We start from the raw sequence: 20250 nt of genomic DNA, 5'->3' as shown, positions 1-20250 counted from the left end.
AGGTTGTCTTTTAGTTTTGTTGACTGTTTCTTTTGCCGTGCAGAAGCTTTTTATCTTGATTAAGTCCCAATAGTTCTTTTTGGCTTTTGTTTCCCTTGCCTTCATAGATGTATTTTGCAAGAAGTTGCTGTGGCCAAGTTCAAAAAGGGTGTTGCCTGTGTTGTCCTCTAGGATTTTGATGGATTCTTGTCTCGTATTTAGATCTCTCATCCATTTTGAGTGTATCTTCGTGTATGGTGTAAGAGAATGGTCTAGTTTCATTCTTCTGCATGAGGCTGTCCAATTTTTCAGCCCCATTTATTGAAGAGACTGTCCTTTTCCAGTGGATATTCTTTTCTGTTTCGTTAAATATTAGTTGATCATAGAGTTGAGGGCCTATTTATGGGCTCTCTTTTCTGTTCCATTGATCTATGTGTCTGTTTTTGTGCCAGTACCACACTGTCTTGATGACCACAACTTTGTAGTACATCCTGAAATCTGGCATTGTGATGCCCCCAGCTATGGTTTTCTTTTTTAATATTCCCCTGGCTATTCGGGGTTTTTTCTAATTCCACACAAATCTTAAGATAATTTGTTCCTACTCTCTGAAGAAAGACCATGGTATTTTGATAGGGATTGCATTAAATGTGTACATTGCCCTGGGTAGCATTGACATTTTCACAATACTAATTCTTCCAATCCACGAGCATGGAATATTTTGCCATCACTTTGTGTTTTCCTCAGTTTCTTTCAGAAGCGTTCTGTAGTTTTTAGGGTATAGATCCTTTATCTCTTTAGTTAGGTTTATTCCTAGGTACCTTAAGCTTTTGGGTGCAGTTGTAAATGGGATTGACTCCTTAATTTCTCTTTCTTCAGTCTCCTTGTCAGTGTATAGAAATGCCACTGACTTCTGGGCATTGATTTTGTATTCTGCCACACCACCGAATTGCTGTATGAATTCTATCAATCTTGGGGTGGAGTCTTTTGGGTTTTCTATGTACAGTATCATGTCATCAGCAAAGAGGGAGAGTTTGACTTCTTCTTTGCCCATTTGAATGCCTTTTATTTCTTTTTGTTGTCTGATTGCTGAGGCTAGAACTTCTAGTGGAGGTTCCTCAAAGAGTTAAAAATAGACCTGCCTTATGACCCAGCAATTGCACTGTTGGGGATTTACCCCAAAGATACAGATGCAATGAAACGCCGGGACACCTGCACCCCGATGTTTATAGCAGCAATGGCCACAATAGCCAAACTGTGGAAGGAGCCTCGGTGTCCACTGAAAGATGAATGGATAAAGAAGATATGGTTTATGTATAAAATGGAATATTACTCAGCCATTAGAAATGACAAATACCCACCATTTGCTTCAACGTGGATGGAACTGGAGGGTATTATGCTGAGTGAAATAAGTCAATAGGAGAAGGACAAACATTATATGTTCTCATTCATTTGGGGAATATAAATAATAGTGAAAGGGAATATAAGGGAAGGGAGAAGAAATGTGTGGGAAATATCAGAAAGGGAGACAGAGCATAAAGACTCCTAACTCTGGGAAACGAACTAGGGGTGGTGGAAGGGGAGGAGGGCGGGGGTGGGGGTGAATGGGTGACGGGCACTGAGGGGGCACTTGACGGGATGAGTACTGGGTGTTATTCTGTATGTTGGCAAATTGAGCACCAATAAAAAATAAATTTATTATAAAAAAAAGAAAAGGAAACATCATTTCAACTGAGATGTCTATTCAGAGGTAATGCAATGAGTTCTAAGATAAAGCAAATTAATCACAAAGCATGGCCCAGTTCAAAAGGTGAGGAAGGAGGCATCCCTGCCTGAGAGTCCTCCTACCATTCTACAGTGGGCATTGACCAGGGCGAGTGTGAGTCCATGACCAATCCTTTGAAATATCCTCAGTCTAAGCAGTAGGAATAAAGAAGCAGGTGTGGAGATCAGTCCACGTGCTAGAGGCACTTCTATGGATGGAAGAATCAGAAGAAAATGCAGTTGCCTACGTATTTGTGAGTTAAGAGGAGAGATAATAAGGGAACTTTTACTTCTTATGCCCAATAAGGATACATTCTCAATGAATACAGTTTTTTTTTTAATTTATTTTTTTATTTTTTTTTTTAATTTTTATTTATTTATGATAGGCACACAGTGAGAGAGAGAGAGAGGCAGAGACACAGGCAGAGGGAGAAGCAGGCTCCATGCACCGGGAGCCTGACGTGGGATTTGGTCCTGGGTCTCCAGGATCACGCCCTGGGCCAAAGGCAGGCGCTAAACCACTGCGCCACCCAGGGATCCCTTTTTTTTTTAATTTAAATTATAATCCTTTACACTACGTTCTAAAAAGATCTTTTGGAGTATTGAGCTTTTCAGTAAGTCTCAGATTTTTTTTTCCTCTAGTCTTTAAATACAATAATATTAAAAGGCCTTTTGAAATATTGAGATGTAAGGCTTTGGAATTTTCTAAAAACCCTTCTAAAAACATATGTGTGGTTTGTCAATACATACCTGTCAGAGCAACTTGAACCAATGCTGTGGATGTGATTGGCACACACAAGGGTTTGTTCATAGGATCTGATCCAGGGTTCCCTTAAAACAGATATTGAGAAATATTTGCCTTCTTTTTTGTTTAAGATTTTATTTATTTATCCATGACAGACACACACAGAGATGCAGAAAGAGAGGCAGAGACACAAGCAGAGGGAGAAGCAGGCTCCATGGAGGGAGCCCAATGTGGGACTCAGTCCTGGGATTCCAGGATCACGCCCTGGGCCGAAGGTGGCGCTAAACCGCTGAGCCACCTGGGTGGCCCAATATTTGCCTTCTTTAAACATTATTTCTTAGGCATAAAGCCAATAAGAGGGAGAGCTGAGAATTAGAAAGTATGTCTCTAGCATGCTTCCAGCTCTTTCGTCAGTGCCCCATCCACTCCTCCCTGAGGTGTGTGTGTCCTTGCCCTCTACCTCTCCCCATATGGCACACCAAGTCTTTTCCTTCTGAGCCCGTACAGAATGCTCCACACTGCAATTACTTTGTCTCCCTCTCCATGTAGGAGAAGGTGGTCTTGTTCATTTCTCTATCCTCCATGGGTATCTGGAGCATGTCCTCAGTGCATTTACCTTTGGCACACCCTGCAGAGAGACCCAAAAGATGCCCAGTAAGCGGTTGATAAGGCCTGGATGCCACTGTGACACTGCTTTCTCTTACACTAGCACCAAACATTAAACATGGGCTCCTTGGCTACTTGCAGTGCCCTACCTTAAACTTCCCCCTCTGTTTACACACTTGCTATACAAGTCCTGCCTGCCATGCCTGGTCTAGTTCCCCCCTCCCCCTCTTTCCGCTTCTCCTCCCATGTCACTTATTTCAACATATTGACTATTTTCCTCCATTAGCATCTCTAAGCCAATATACAAATATTTATGTAACTCTAAGTCCACCTTCCCCTTGAGACTTCTGGAAGTGAAAAAGAGCAAATGTACTACTCTGCAGTGATGTGAAGCAGTAGATATAGGTCATGCAATGAACCTTCAGGAAATAAACTTAACATGCACTGAATTGATGCAAGTGAGTAAACAGAGATAGACTCTGATGAGTAAAGAAAGAATGCCTACATAACTAGTAGGCATTTCAACTACAGTTAGATGGGAGTTTCTACAAAGTAGAAAGAAAACAAGAAACAGAGCAGCACATAGTGGAGAGGGGAAATCTCATGGAGACGCAATCTAGGATGACGGCTTATGTCCACCTAGGGTTCCTGGCTAGTACTCTTGTGAAAGCCTAACTCACATTAAAGGCAGAGCACACTGGGATGTTTTCATTGTGTTCTTTCTGTGTGTGATATATCAAAAGTTCAGTTTTCAAATGGCTGCTCTGGTCATAGTTCTCACTGCTGTGAGCCCCCTTCAAGCTTCTAATTGCCACCTCTCCAGACTCTGCACATTCATCTTAATATTTCATTGCTCTCTGGAAAGAGGGAGGAGTAGTATCTGTTTGTGCACATTCCTTTTAATCAATTTGTTAATTTTTGTATTATTATTATTATTATTATTATTATTATTATTATTATTATTTTACTCCAGAGGATGCTCAAGTGTCTGCTACTTCCCTGAAAGGGAGGGTTTCAGAAGCATGTGCAATGCAAATGTTATTCCCCTTATGCAGCTTGCAGGGTATGCCCCAGGTATTCTCCTTTGTTTGCAAAAAGCCTTGGGGTTAATTTCTAAGACCTGTTTTAGGGTGAGGCAATCCTTACTCTCAGGTAGCCTGATTGGCAGACCCACCCACTAGTGATTGAATAATAACTTAGGAAAGAGAAAGAGCCAGCCACAGGTTTCCCTTAAGAGAAAGTTCTGGATAAACCCAGCTTCCATGAATGTGGCCTAGTGGCTTCCTACCATTCCCAACCAAAACTCCTACAGAGCACTGACTTTCCATCCCTGTCTTATGAACAGCCAATGGACTAGTCATCACAGCACATTTAATGTTTTCTTGAAGCTTGTTCTTCCAGATTTGGAAACAGTTGTTGCAAGTAACACTGATTAATTTTACATCATTATATTCTAGAAATTTCATAAATCCAATGTGGTAATGATATGCAAAGTAGCATTCATTGATTAACTGAAAAATATCAGGTAGCACTATACTAAACTGAACAACCTTGCAAATGTTTCTTCCTTCCTTCCTTCCTTCCTTCCTTCCTCCTTTCTTCTTTTTTCTTTCTTTCAGTTGTATTCCATCAATAAAAAAGCCATTAACTTATTCATAAATATTAAGCATCTATCATGTGATGGGCCCTAACTGGGTATTAGGGATAAAACTGATTGGGAAACCGGGAAGGAGACTGTGTTCATATCTGAGGAGCAGAATTCCAGGCAGAGGGAACAGCAAAGACTCCAAAAGGTGACCATGTGCCAGACAGGGTATAAGGAGGCAAAGAAGCCGATGGCCAGTGGGGTAGAGAGGATGCCATCATAAATGGCCACTGTAAGGACTTTGTTTTTTATTCCAGGAGAGATGGGAAGCTATCGGCAGGCTTGAAGGAGAATCCAACATGATTTGGGTTCACAGGGTCACCATGGTCCCTATGAGAAGACCAAACCAAAGAGGACTGTTCTCATCCCTTGTTGTAACCATCCTCATTTTCTAAACTGGAATACACCACCTGTGTGGAATCACATAGTCATAGCCTGTGGACAATATCTGAAATGGGATAAAGTCTAGACACAGTGAAGAAAGTGGTGACTGAAAACCAAACAGTCACTTTCTGGGGTGCAAAGGTTTTGATTAGCCTTGACAAATGCCATGATGTGCTGATGGGTTAATCTGATGGGAAAATAAATGTGAAAGAAAACTATCACAGTTTCCCTGTCTTAGTAAGCAAAGCATAACAAACATAGGTCATTCTGAGGACAGTATCTTCTTCATGCTTCAAGTCATGGTCAGAAATACCTCAAACTGCAGATGGTTCCAAGCTGGGGTGCTGAAAGGGTAGGCATGGGGACACAGGAAGGGAATTCCAGTCAGGAAGGACCCTGCGGGGAGCAGACTCTTTTACTGCAGAGTCAAGGCCTTTAACTGAGCTAACGTAAAAGGGACTCTGGGTCTCATTAAAATGAGAGGAGAAAGACTTACACAGAAGCTTCCAGACTCAAGATCCTCAGCCAGCATCATGGGTACCAGAGAAGGGAGACACTAGTCCTTGGCATTCTTACAGGCCCCTCCTTTTACAAACCAGCCCACAAGTCGGCCTGCACCATTGTACCTACATTCTCTCATATCACTTATCTGTTATTATCCCTGTCTCCTGGGCTCACTCACAGAATAAACTTGGTCTTATGGAAAGGCTTTAGACCATTGGTCAAATCACCTGCAAACACAGGTTGAGCTTTCTCAGAATTCCTATTATTTTAATAATTTAAGTCGCATCAGAGAGTACTGTCTGACCCTGCAAGCACTTGAAATGGTTTGTTTTGTTTTTTTTCCCCTGTGATTGAGCTGCTACTTTGCTCTCCGCGGTCCCCCAGCAGGCCAGGCTCCTGAGCCCTGGGATTTAGACCATGGAATAACATTCCTTAGCTGGTCAGCAGCTAGAGCAGCCCAAAGCAGCACAGCCAGTCTCTCCCCTCGGCCTTTTAGAAGCAAGAGGTGAGAGCACATGAACTTATGCACAGGTAATTAGATGGATGCGAATATGAATATCTCGGTGACAAGCTATAAATGCATTCACATGTGGTTCTGTAATAAGCTAACACTTCCACATGTCAGTTTAGGAGATCTGGGCACTTGATCTGGGTGTATCTGCATTAAAACAGGCCTGAATGTGAGGCAAAAGTACTAAATGTATATCCATGGCCCTCCACTTCCAGCCATTGCTGAGCTAGGCAGAGGGGTGGCTTCTGTTGAGCCGCCCAAAAAACAATCCACAATCTATCTGCCTCGGGGCCCCAGTAAACCCAACCCGGGTCAGAATACTGAGAAGCAAAAGCTTACCCAAGATTATCTTTTGTCATTTTTCTTACTTTCAGGTTTTGGAGTTTTTAGCTAGAAATGAAGGAATGGAGGATCCTTCCCTTCCTGGAGATCTACAGAGATGCTTAACTGGTTGATTCAGCCCCTGACCAAGGGAAGAGGCAATTCACAATCAACACCGCTGTCCAGGGATATTGTAGAATTTTTGTCCATGCTTTCATTTTCTTTTGAGCTTCTCTCATTCAAAACATGCAAATTGTTTTAGGATCAGGTCATGGGGTAGGGACATTAACACTAAGGAGGGAATATATAAGTGAAGTAGTATATATTACTATTTGCTGACTTTATCCTGCCTTTCTAACAGCAAGGAAGTTTAAAGTTTCATGCATTGCCTAGGTGCTAAAATCAAACTCAAGGCATTAGCTATTAAGCAACTTTCTTTATCTTCTATTTCCCGAGGGGATGTAAGCACAAAAGGATAAACATTTTTATTCTTTTCTTATTCTTTGAAGTATTCACAACCCCAAAACAGAACCCTTGGCACAGAGACTCACTAAACATTAGTTGAATGAATAGAAGCAATGCCAGAATTTTCAGTATGATGGGTAATACACCCCAGGTTGCGAAGGCAGCAAAGTGGTCAATCTCAGAGAACCACATAAACCCTGCTGGTTTGGAATAAGAGCCCTTTGATTCCAAGTTGAAACTACTACCAGTGTGTCCAAAAACAAGGTACTTAATGTCTCCAAACCTTGATTTTGTGATCTTTTGAATGGATAGAACAACACTTATCCTTTAAAATGCAAAACATCGGGATCCCTGGGTGGCTCAGTGGGTGAGCATCTGCATTCGGCACAGGTCATGATTCCAGGGTCCTGGGATCTGGTCCCACAATGGGCTCCCCTTGGGGAGCCTGCTTCTCCCTCTGCCTGTATCTCTGTCTCTCTAATGAATAAATACAATCTTAAAAAAATGAAATGCAGAGCATCATTTTTAGGCTAACATAAAATAACATTTTTAAGAGATGAACATTAGTTTATTAGCTAAGGAAGTATCCTGAAAAGATAAGTAACTACAAAAACACAAGGTACTGTCATTATTATTACTAAATTGGCTATTCCGTCAGTATTAACCATGACCTGGCTTGCACTAGTCAAAGCTTCTCTTCCTTAGTTCTTGTTTGATTGACTTGCTTTTTAAATTTACTTCCTGTTTTCTTTTTGCAACAATACATACACTGTTGTATTCGTAAGATGGGCCAATGAACCATTCATTCATCTCTTCTAGAGCACCCAAGTAGAGATAAGAGGTGAGAGATCACAGTCCTCCAGAGGCACAGGAATCCTGCAGGGCTGGGGCCAGGGCAGAGGGATGGAAGAGCACAGGGTGGGGAAAGTGCCTTTCCTCTGACATACACTCTTTCCAACAACTGAACTTGGTGACATCAACACAGGGTTTGAAGGAAAATAAAGACACACAATAAAACTGGCATCTGTCCACATCTCCTTTCCTTATCACATGGACTTTCTGCTCCCAATAATAATACATTTATTTCCAAAAGTTAAAGAGATTTTATCACGTTCTGGCTAAACACATCCCCATGATCTGAAAGACTGAGGTGATTAACTAAATCATAGACCTTTAGTGCATAATGTTTGCTTTTCAAATACCTTCTACGTGGTAAATGCTGCACAAGTATATATTCATATATGTTATTTAATAACATAAAGGCAGAAGCATGTTATAGCTAACAGCAGTGTCAGAACAAATGCCAGCTCTGTCACTTCTTCGTTATATGACTTCATCTCACTGTGCCCCACTCTCTCATTTTTAAATTGGAGATTATAATACAACATCTGCCTTAAAAGATATTTTCAGAGGTTAAATCAAGGAACACACGTCAAGCAGTTAAGTACAGGAGATACATCAAAAGTCCCAGCAAACAGTAAGGGTTGTATAAGGTTGACTCTCCTCATTAATATTCCTCAAGAGAAGTATGTAGTGTTATCAGTTCTTACAAGAAATTGAAGCCAGAGCTGTTCCATAACATAGCGCATGAATTCATCCCCAGACTGTCTGACTTCATGGTTCAAGTTTATATAACCATGCCAGTGTACATACTCCTCAAAGTATCCTTCAATAATGAGTTGTATTTGTTTTTTTTTTTAAAGATTTTATTTATTTATTCATGATAGTCACACAAAGAGAGAGAGAGGCAGAGAGACACAGGCAGAGGGAGAAGCAGGCTCCATGCAGGGAGCCTGACGTGGGATTTGATCCCGGGTCTCCAGGATCACGCCCTGGGCCAAAGGCAAGCGCCAAACCACTGCGCCACCCAGGGATCCCCAATGAGTTGTATTTGTAACTATTAAAATAAATTCAGCAGACATTTATCTAATGTCTGAAACATAGACATTTTGTCTGGTTGCAAGATTGTGGCCTCTAAACTTACCTTGCTGGTGTTGGGATAGAAGGATAAAGCAGGAGAAAGATCTCATAGCCCTGATACATTGAAAACAAAATGAGAAGAATATTCTGATGATGTCGTAGTCATCGTAGACCTTGAACTGAATTTATTGAATTTAAAAGGTTGATGAAAAAAATGGTACTAATCAAGTCAAGATGTGATGAGTAGGATATATAGACATAGTGAGGTAGAGAATAATTTCAGCATTTCACTTGGGCATGTGTGCGGGAGGGCTGGGAAATGCAACCAGGGGTACCAGTGGAGAAGCTGACATTTCTACTAGCCCACAAAGACTGACAGGATCTCGAAGGCTCTGTAGACTGAGGTAAGAGGGGCATAACAAACAGAGAAGGCAGTTTGAGCAAAGATCGTGAGGCTGAAAAGCAAAGGTAAACTTTCAGAAAAGTTGTGTTCAGATGTTCAGAAAAGTTCAGGCTACACAGGAGTGAAATTAATAGGAAATGAGGCACAAGAGTTAGTTGGGGGGATATCAAGGCAGTTGATTCTTATGGCCACTGGGGCTGAGAAGAGAGTGCGGGCTCCACTGTGGGCTTGGCAAGGGAGCTCTTCCGCCTTGGTGAGGAAAGGGTGGGGAGCAGGGAGATGGGAGACAGGGAGCAAGGAGCCATGGAGGTGAGAAGCAAAGAAGCCAGCTCCAGAGCTGTTCCAGGGGGGTAATTAGCAATCAGTAAAGAAAACAAGGTAGGAGAGTTGGAGGATCAGTACAATTTCGTGATTGGAAATGGAATGAGAGTACACAAAATGACTGAAGGTTTGAATTAAGTGGGAGAAGGCTGATGCATGTCACTGAGAAAAGAGGCATTAGAGGCAAGAATATCTCCCTGGGCATCCGGAAGGGGAGGAGCAGGGGCCTGAGCCCCATCCCGAGCACACTGAGTTGAGCTCTTGCAGGGGCCTGTGGGTGCAGACGCCTGACAGGCAGCTGGACACGAGATTTGAGCAGAGTTTGGAAAGTTCCATATTAGAGGCGACCGTCCATGCTGTGAGGGAAGATAAGCTGAGAATAGATGCTTGTATTTTAATGTGGAGCAGCAGAATTAAAACCAGCAGGAGAAACTATCATGGAGACAAGGGTGGAGAAAAGTATCCCAGAGACCAGTGGAAGACTGCTGAGTGCAGGGATGGAAAGTGGCCCAGGAAGGGGGGGGCGGGGGGTGGGGGGGTGGACCAATGGATGGCTTGCTACAAAGAGGCAGAGCAACAGACACACTGAGGAGAGACCTCGGGGGCGTGCCTAGGTAAATCATGTCAAGCAAGAAAATTGAATTAAAAAAAAAAATCCTTCCTATTGTATTAAGTTATGAGGAAAACTGTCAAAAAGAGCTCCAGAAGCATGCTTTAATTGCAAGCAAATGCTTCTGGGGACATGTAAACAGTTTTGAATGCCATATTGTTTAACTCAAACAAATAATAGTATAAAGTATTTAAAATTCTAGATCAAATGAACTGGTCAGGTCACTCTGTTTTTCTATCTATGACTCTTTCCCCACAGAAGCAGATGAATTTTTGTGCTAGGTGTCTATTTACACATCAGCTTAATAACAACGTGTGTCTTCACCAATCTCCTGGTACCCACTGTTAAAACCCCAAAAGAATACTCCGTGAATTTGTTTAGCCCACTGAATTCTGAAGAAACTGGAAGAGTAAAAAAAAAAAAAAAAAAAAAAAAGGTTGGCAATTTGTCTGAAATAAGAGTGTGCTTTTAGAAAAGAAAAGGTCCCCCGGAGAATATTTTAATACTACTGAGCATTTAGTAAGAAAAACATTCAGAAATAAGCAACATCAGTGGAATTGTGAAGCTTGCAGATCTGTCAGGAAGTTTCAAAGGAGAGGCAGGCTAAGTCTGTGAGCCGCCGCATTGCTGGAGACGAATTCTGCCTTTCTAATCAGCTTCACCGTTTAAAAATGTAGACACATCGTTATGAATTGCTTCTGATAGCCGAGTGTTCACAGCAGAGGGTTTGTTCTTAACTATTTTTCTACTGCCAAGTCGTGCTCAATTGCAGCATTTTAAATTATGTGCTCGTTGATGAAATTGGACACAATAATTTTTAGGTTTTCATCCAGCTAAGATCATGTTTGGGGAGAAGCCAATCGTAGATGCAGTTTTCTGCCTATGAGCTGGAAACTCCAAGTTCACTAAAGTTCAGGAAGTTCAGAAAGACAGATCACAGGGGAGGATAGCCGTGCCTGTTAGGTGGCTCAGAACCTTCCCAGGACACCTTCACCGCCCTAATCCTGGCAGGTTCAGGCCAACACGCAGTCCTGTCATGATGCAGGATTTTCTGTTTTGCTCAGCTGGGCTCCATTTCCTTTCTCATGGGAGACCCCTGACAAATATGTGCTAATTTGGCTTTGTCTTCCAAAGATATTCCATGTTTTGTTTCCAGAAATCCTATTTACTTAAAACAGTGCTCTGACTTGCAAAATAATAATAATAATAATAATAATAATAATAATAATAAAATAAAATAAAATAAAGTCTTTTTTCCCACATTTTCCTCTCTCACTGCAATGTAAAAATGACCACAGGGGACTCTCCAATGAGCCTCCCAGGCACCCAGAGAGAAAGCACTTGATACCTTGACAGTGGCCTCACAGAGACATCAGGGGATGCTGGGCTTCAGTCCAGACTTGCCGGCTCCGCGAGAGTACACCCTCCCTCCATAACACATTCACTGCTGGAATGCAAACCTGCACAGCTCTGAATTCAGACTTTAAAACGGAAAGAAACTTGGCAAGCCAAACATAGTATAAGGAAGCCTAGAAACAGAGATGAAAAATCTCAAATATGAACCCTCAACCCAAAAAAGCAAAAAAGCTGACTTAAAAAGTACAGAGTTCTCCCAGGTAAGGGAATGCTTTTCTGCACAGAAGGCTTGTGCCCGGGATGGCTGGGTGGGAGCAGAGATAGCTACTCTGCTGGCACTGTGCTCTGCGGTCCAGGTCAGCCACTGGTGATCTATCTCGTTGGGTGGCTGGCAGACATGTTTCCAGGAAGGTGAGTATTGGAGGCCTGGCGGGGCCGCTTCCAGCCTGCCACTGGAGAGGGAAGGCCGCCCTGACTGTATTCAGTAAAGGTTCCTCTGCTGAACCGGGTCGACCCCATCTGGTACGGCTACCACTAAACCATTTGTTGAAGACTTTTATCTGGTTATCATTAATATCATCATCATCAAGGACACCTGGAACTGAATTTCGAAGACTCTTTGACTCGTTCAGCTGCATAAGGCCACAATATTGGCCTAACTCCTTATCGGAAGGTCAAAAAGATGTGTGATTTTTAAAATTTCCCACTGAACGTCAACCTTTGTCAGAGATCTTTCTAGAGAAGAGCTTTTGTTTTTGGTTTTTGTTTTCACCAAGAAGGAACTGCAATCCTAATTAGCTAGGATCAAAGATTTGAACACAACCTTGAAAGTGTCTGTTTTCAGACAATCCCCTAGCTCTGTAATTTCTACATCTGGCTGCTTGTTTTAGAACTCAACCAAATCTCCTCATGCATTTCCAAAATATGTATTCTGATTTTCGGAGGCTATTACAAAGGTCTGAGTTTACTTACCAGGTACTTCTAGGCTAGTGCAAACTTTCCCTATGGTAATCTAAAGACAAAGGAACCGATGAATAGACTTAGGCTTCAGGAAGGACCTTTGCTTCTTCTTATTTTATAATTTAGGGGTTTTTGTTTTCTACTGTGCAGCTATGTTTCAGATGGTCACAGTTGATATATGTCCATGTCCTTTAAATCTCACATTAAGAACAACTTAAATATTTCTTGGTTGAAAATGAGAATTCAAAATCAAGAACAAGGGATGCCTGGGTGGCTCAGTGGTTGGCCCAAGGTGTGATCCTAGAGTCCTGGGATTGAGTCCCGCATCGGGCTCCCTGCATGGAGCCTGCTTCTCCCTCTGCCTGTGTCTCTGCCTCTCTCTCTCTGTGTTCCTCAAGAATAAATAAATAAAATCTTTAAAAAAAAAACAAACAAAAAAACAAAATCAAGAACAATCTTGAAATTAAGAATTTGACACTCTTAAACAGCTATCTGATGTTGATCGCTTTGGCTAAATGCAGTTATTCTTCAGAGCTCATATAACAAAACAAAGTTTCAAACTATGAAATGAGGTGCCCAGTATTTTAGAAATTGCCTGGACTGTTGACTCCCACTGCTTGTTTTTATGAGAACTTAAACTTAGCAGGAAAAACACAAACTCGACTTGTGTTATTTAATCTTTGAGAAGTTCCCGTTTTCTTTAGTTTTAATGAATCTACTTGAATTGGCTTCTGGTTAGCATCAAATGTTGCTTTGGAATGTTTTGCAAGGAAGTTATATATTTTTTTTAAAGAAAAACACTCTTTGTTAAATACCGTAATATCACTAAATCAGGCAATTTATCTCCAACAAGTAACACAGGAAGACTCATCCTAAATAAAGGCCTTTATATATAATTTTGAAAAACACAGAAAGAAATGTATTTGTAAGAGTGCGTTGGTGTTAGCATTTACGGAATACCTTGTAATTTCATCTTTCTATAGCTTAAACTATAAGGATATACAGTAACTTAAGGATATGAAATACGTGAATATGTTCTCAGAAGGCTCAGTTACTAAATAATTTGAGGAGATAATCCTAAAGTATGCTTAATCCCCTGCATAATCAAGTCCCTGATTATAACACATGTGTCTAGAGTTCCCATGGGGAACCTCCCATGACAGAGGGACCAAACAAAATTACTTTGTTTTGTTTTGTTTTGACTGATTCTTTCTTATATGACCTTCTTTCTTCTCAGGGATATTTTTCTTTTGACCATGGTGACAGAACAAAATGATATTCATGACAGAAAGTTGTGACACAGAAGGGACCCAATAATAGAGCCACTGGGAGTGAGCAAAGGCTCTGTGGTTGGACATACCCGAGTTTTAAGCCCAGCTCTGCAGGCTCTTCTTACTTACAACTGGATAACTGAAACTGTGATGATAATTTGCTTATCTGTGAAATAAGAATAAGAATTCCTACCTTGAAAAAAAAAAAAAAGAATTCCTACCTTGAAGAGTTAGAATTGCATTCATTTAAAAAGCAAATAGCATTTTCTCTGAGATGCCCTAGCTCCACATTTCCTGGCTGTGCCATCTCTAGCAAATTATTTAACTTCTCTGTGCTTTTGTTTCCTCATCTGTAAAATGAGGAGATTATGAGACATACATGCGGGTTCAGACCGATACATAGTGCAAGGCAAGTGCACAATAAATATTAAATATTGTTCTCATCGTCATCTTCAAAGTATTATTAATGTACCCAACAGACAACTATGTATTAGGCTCACAGGCTACCAGGGAAGAGACCAAACGTACCAAGGATATTGTCTGACATCACGGGCCATCACAGGGAAGAAAAGGGAAGGTGAGAGAAATGTGGAGGGCAGTGGGTAATCCTGGAAGAAGCTCCCCGGGCAGAGAAGCCCATGAGCAGGAGGTAGCTGAGCACAGGGGTGGGGTGTGGGACCACAGGCAAGAAAAAGGGACATGCCCTTGAAGCATGAGTGTCTGAAATACTAAGTAGAAGGACAAGGGGAGGGGAAAGAGAAGCCAGAAGGACAGTCAGAGGTCAGCCCATGGAGCTGAGCGCCCTGAAAACCTTACTGGGATTTGCAACTTTTATCCTGACAGCCACAGAAAGCCAGAAAAGAGATTTAAGTGGAAAACCGAGAAAAGTTTCCTTTGAGGGGCATGGTCTGGGCTGCCTTTCAAAGAGTCCACTGAAGGGGCAGGCTGGGGGGCCTGCAACTGGGTAGGGGTCCAGAGGGGAAGGCAGGCAGGGCTGGAGCCAGGAGAGGAGGTGGCTTTGTGAACTGCGGGGTGGAGGCAACTCCAGGGACCAGCTAGATTAGGTGGTAATAAATATGGGCCGGTAGTCCTGGGATGTCCAGTAAGGGGGCGGGGGGGCTTTACTGATAACAGTAAAGTAGCAAACTATTTCACTTGACATACAGAGAGCCTGTAAAAGATGCTGCTTGGGTCATCGATGTCGTGGCTGGAGGTAAGGAGCACGAGGATGCTCAGAGGCCCTGAGCGGGATCCTGGGGCAGAGGCTTGGTTCGCAGACCCCAGACCCTGAGGGGCAGAGGCCCCGCAGAGCCCTTCGCTAGTCACGGAAATGGAAACAAAGCTGCTGGCTGGGACCCGGTCATTCCTGATACCCACACTCCCACCAGAGGCTGGCTTATCCATTGATTCAACTATTTAAGTTGTTACTGCACAACGTAACAACCTTTCCACCTCCTTAGTTGGTACTGAAAGCATTTTCATACTCCTTCCATCAACATTGTGAATGCCCTTCCCAGGAATGCACTTGAGTGAGATGACCACTATGTACCTCCTGACGAGATGCCAATAGAAACAACTTAGATGTCACCAGCAGGGAAAAATACTGGAAGCACCTCTACTCAAGGCTCTCTAACTTCAACAGATGAATCCAGTTGTGTTCACAGAAAGCTACATTGACAGATCACACTCACCAGACTCAAACGGTGTATCTCAGCACATTAGTTTTGGATTTGTACCTTGTCTTTTAATGAGGCTCATCAATGCTTGGCGATCTGATGACCGTTAAATTCATTGTCACCCTGAGTGGCTAGGAGCTCAGGGAACCAGTGCAAGAAAATAAAGATTTTTCTAGATATTCCTACTGCAATAAAGTCTTTTGTCTCTGACTCAGCCATCTTCTGTCTTCTGTCAGTATCCATGACACTGTGACTGGCTAAATTGTTAACTTATGAGTAGGGAAAAATCTCAAAGACACAATTTTTGATCACTGCTCTGCATTTGGGGCACCATCTATGGTCAGAGAATTTATCGCCTGGGAAAAACTGTCCTTTCAGTAAACAGGTAAATGCTGGTATGAAGAGTTGATTTTCTTCTGGTAAGTGCTGAATGAATTAATAGCCCAGAATGTGGCTAACCAGGATTATTACGGTGTCTAGCCACTCTAAATAATTATTTCTATTAAAAGATGCAACCCAAATGCCACAGGCCTGCTCCTTTCAGAACAGGAGCTTGGTGCAGCCACAATCTTCGGTGAATCTGTGAAGCGGGGCTTGGGGTGAGCCATACTGTGGCAGCAGCTCTGGAGCGCTCCTTGAGTAGTAGGGTTACTGAGAGCTCTCACAAACGTGGGCTTGTATGACTCCTTCCCTTGAAAGAAAGACCTTGCTGAAGTGTAAGGCATAGATCCAAGATGTGGGAATGATGAGGGCAGAAACTCAGAAGGAAAGAGCATCAAATATAGACTCCAGCAATGAGGCAACAGCAAATGCTCCAACAGTGTCCAGAATTCTATAGAAACAGAGGTGGGGACAGGGTTTCAAGTGTATCTGATTTATTAAGAAAGTTCTGTTCAGGAAAACTCCGTAAGAGGAGAGAAGCAGGATAAGGTAGAGGGAAAGGATCAAGCAAGGTGTGGTCTTGGTTTAAGTCTATCCTTGGCCTGATCTTAGGCAAGGAAATGGGTGGATTGCCTCCAATGACACAGTATGTTGAGCTTGGTGGGGAGGACATGCAGGACACATACCTGCCCCTCTTCAGGGGAATGTAGTTCCATTGGCTGAGGGACAGTTCTCCAGAGAACCATAGCAGTGAGCTGTTGGGAACTGACACTCCCAGCAGGTGGGGAAGATATACCATCCTGGTAGAAAAGACAGACAGTGAAGGACACCACCAACACCTACCACCTACTAAAGCAGTGATGATGTGTGAGGGAGTCAGCCAGGGGGCACAGGCAGGGACAGGACAGCATGGAGCATGTGGTGTCATAATGGAGTTGATGTGATGACAGTTTTCCTGACTGTAGGTGATGGTGGGTCACTGCTCTGTTTAATATTGAGAATTGGGAGGGTTCTCTGTATCCACAGCATCTACAAATGGTCTCTTCCAGGATTAAAGCCAATTAGCACCTTATTCCATTTTGTTATGCTTTCTGCAACTCTGGATTCTAATTTACGTGGAATCATGGTGTTTGTGTCTCCTCCTTTTCATTCAAAAGGAACACAAGTCAGATGGTCTCTACAATCCAAGAGAACACATGGTCAGATCTTTTCTTAAGACTTAGCAATGTGGTTCACCATGGACAAAGAGGACCAACAAGTGCCCATTAGCTCATTTCTGCTGATGGGAAAATATAAGTGAAGAAATAAAATTACCTGGTTCAAATTCAACAAAAGTAGGACAGCACTGGACTGAGCTTCTTGGCCACTGGTCTATCTTTAAAAATTTGTACATATTGTAGAAGTCACCACGTCTCTGGAGAAACCATGTCTTCCTAGTCATCAAGTTATTTTTTTAGCAAATTCTCAAGTGAAACTAGGTTCAATTTATACACACTGAAGTTTGGGGGAGTCTAAGTATCCTTTTGCATGTCACAGGTCAGAAGTGCGATGTGAAGAGGAGTTAAGAGTCAGCACCAAATCACATGAGCACAAACTCGCTTCTTTAGTTCCAGACATCTTTAGACCAGGAAATTGCAAACGAGTCCCATGGGGATTGAGTTCCCTGTGAGAAGTAATCATTCCCACTGCACTACAAGAAGTCCCTAGCAATGGAATCTACTACTAATAAGTATGTATTAATTGCCCACTTGACATTCTACAGCACAAGAAGCTCATGGAAGATTTCAGCTTTTCTAGAGTAGGAAGTACCATCCCCCACCAGCCACCCAACCTAGACCATTCAAAAATGGATCCCAAATCATGTCCCATCTATAAGGAATCGTCTCTACAACAGATGTAGTAGCCTTGAGTTGTCATCAGGAAGTATCTCTGGGCCTGAAAGGTGGTGAGGGAAATCCCAGGTCATATATAGAGAAAACGATAGCTCTGAATGATTTAAATTTGGGAGATTTCAAGTTGCAGGCTTGTATAATATCTGCCATGGTCTTTTGAACATACCTGTTCTTTCCTTGGCTGTGGGAACCCTTCTCCTCCCAGAAAAAAAGGGGATTGTACCATTGGGTAATTAAATGTTAATTTAGTTCCTTAAAAGATAAAAAAAATTTAGTTCCATAAAAGACAAGTTATGCCCTCAAAGGGCCAATCAAAAGAATAAAATATTTTGCAAAGAAAACCCTTCTCTTTTTTACCCTATCCCTTTATTTTCTTTTCAAAAAGTTGTTATTGAAGTATAATTGACATAAAATGTTATATTAGTTTCAGGTGTACAACATATCGATTTGATAATTCTATACATCATTTAGTGCTCATGATGATAAGTGTAGTTATAACTATCACCATACAATATTATAATTATTTTGATATTATTGACTATATTCCCTAACCTGTACTTTTCCTCAATGTGACTTATTTATCTTATAACTGCACATTTGTCCTTTTTTTTTTTTTTTTTTTTAGTAATCTCTACACCCAAAGTGAGGCTCCATCTCATGACCCTAAGATCAAGAATTACACACTCTTCCAACCGAGTTTGAACCTCTTAATCCCCTTGATCAATTTCACCCATCCCCCTATCCATGTCCTCTCTGGCAATCACCAGTTTTCTCTCTGTATTTAAGACCCTGATTGATTTTTTTGTTTGTTTGCTTGTTTTGTTTTTTAGATTTCACATATAAGTGAAATCATATGGTATTTGTCTTTATCTAACTTATGTCACTTAGCAGAATACTCTTTAGGTATACCTATGCCACAAAAAGCAAGATTTCATTACTTTTTATGGCTTAGTAATATTCCATTGTATATATACCACATCTTCTTTATCCATTTATCTATCAATGGACACTTGGGCTGCTTCCATATCTTGGCTATTGTAAATAATGCTGCAATAAACATAGGGATGCATATATCTTTCTGAATTAGTGTTTTCATTTTCTCTGGCTAAATACCCAGTAGTGAAATTATTGAATCATATGGTATTCCTATTTTTAACTTTTTGAGGAACTTCCATACTGTTTTCCACAGTGTCTGTGACAATTTATGTTCCCACAAATAGTACATGAAGGTTCCCTTTTTTCCACTTGTCAACAACATTTGCTAATCTTGTCATTTTGTTAAGTAGCCATTCTGACTGGTGTGAGGTGATGTCTCATAGTTTTAATTTGCCTTTCTCTGATTAGTGATATTGTGCATCTTCTCATTGTCTGTTGGCCATCCATGTGTCTTTTTTGAAAAAATATCTATTCAGGTCCTCTGTCCATTTTTAAAATCAGATTTTTTTTGGTGTTGAGCTTTCTAAATTTTTTACATAAAGAATTTGTGTATATTATATTATGTATTTTTCGATATTAACCATTTGTTGGTTGTATTGTTTGCAAATATTTTCTCCTATTCACTAGGTTCCCTTTTTGTTTTGTTGACAATTTCCTTTCCTAAAGAAACTTCTCATTTTGATGTAGTCTCAATAGTTTATTTTTGCTTTTATTTCTCTTGCCTGAGGAGACAGGTCCATAAATATGTCACTAAAACCGGTGTCTAAAAGATTACCACCTATATTTTCTTTTAGGAGTTTTATGGTTTCAGGTCTCACATTTAAGTCTTTAAGACATTTTGAATTTATTTTTGTGTAGGGTATGAGAAAGTGGTTCAGTTTCAGTCTTTTGAATGTAGCTATCCAGTCTTCCCAATATTATTTATTGAAAATATTTTTCCCATTGTGTATTCTTGCCTCCTTTATTAATTGACCACATGGACATGTATTTATTTCTGGGTTCTCTACCTTGTTCTGTTGATCTATTTGTCTGTTTTTATACCAGCACCATACTGTTTTGATTACTACAGCTTTGTAGCATTTCTTGAAATCTGGGATTGTGATACCTCCAGCTGTGTCCCTTTTTTCTTAAGACAGCTTTGGCTATTTGAGGTCTTTTGTGATTCCTTATGAATTTTAAGATTATTTGTTATAGTTTTGTGAAAAATTCTATTGGTATTTTGATAGGGATTGTATTGAACCTGTAGATTGCTTTGGGTATACTACTGGACATTTTGACAATATTAATTCTTCCAATCCATGAGCACGGCCTATCTTTCTTTCTTTCTTTCTTTCTTTCTTTCTTTCTTTCTTTCTTTTTTTTTTTTTGTGTGTGTGTGTTGTCTTCAATTTCTTTCATCAATGTCTTATAGTCTTCAGAATATAGGACCTTCAAGTCCTTGTTCAAATTTATTCTTAAGTATTTTATTCTTTTTGGTGCAATTATAAATGGGTTGCTTTCCTAATTTCTCTTTCTGCTACTTTGTTATTGTATAGAAATGCAACAGATTTCTATATATTAATTTTGTACCTTGCAACTTTACTGAATTCACTTATCAGTTCTA

General features: G+C 41.1%; 1 long non-coding RNA gene across 3 annotated transcripts in view; it reads right to left on the bottom strand.

The window, feature by feature from the left end:
* Window positions 1-16682, bottom strand: part of LOC140634624 (uncharacterized) — a 53944-nt gene extending 37262 nt beyond the window's left edge. For 2 of the 3 annotated variants that reach the window (XR_012032033.1, XR_012032032.1), the window contains exons 1-2: window positions 16506-16682; window positions 2491-2571 (exon numbers count right to left, since the gene is read on the bottom strand). This is a non-coding gene — a long non-coding RNA (uncharacterized lncRNA). Of the gene's footprint in view, window positions 1-1752; window positions 1985-2490; window positions 2572-16505 lie in introns of those variants that run through there. The other variant, XR_012032031.1, reaches the window with a different exon arrangement.
* Window positions 16683-20250: the final 3568 nt, after the last annotated feature.

The sequence above is a fragment of the Canis lupus genome, chromosome 6 (assembly GCF_048164855.1).
Source record: "Canis lupus baileyi chromosome 6, mCanLup2.hap1, whole genome shotgun sequence".
Taxonomy (NCBI): Eukaryota; Metazoa; Chordata; class Mammalia; order Carnivora; family Canidae; genus Canis; species Canis lupus.
This window is presented reverse-complemented; position numbering and strand designations above follow the sequence as displayed.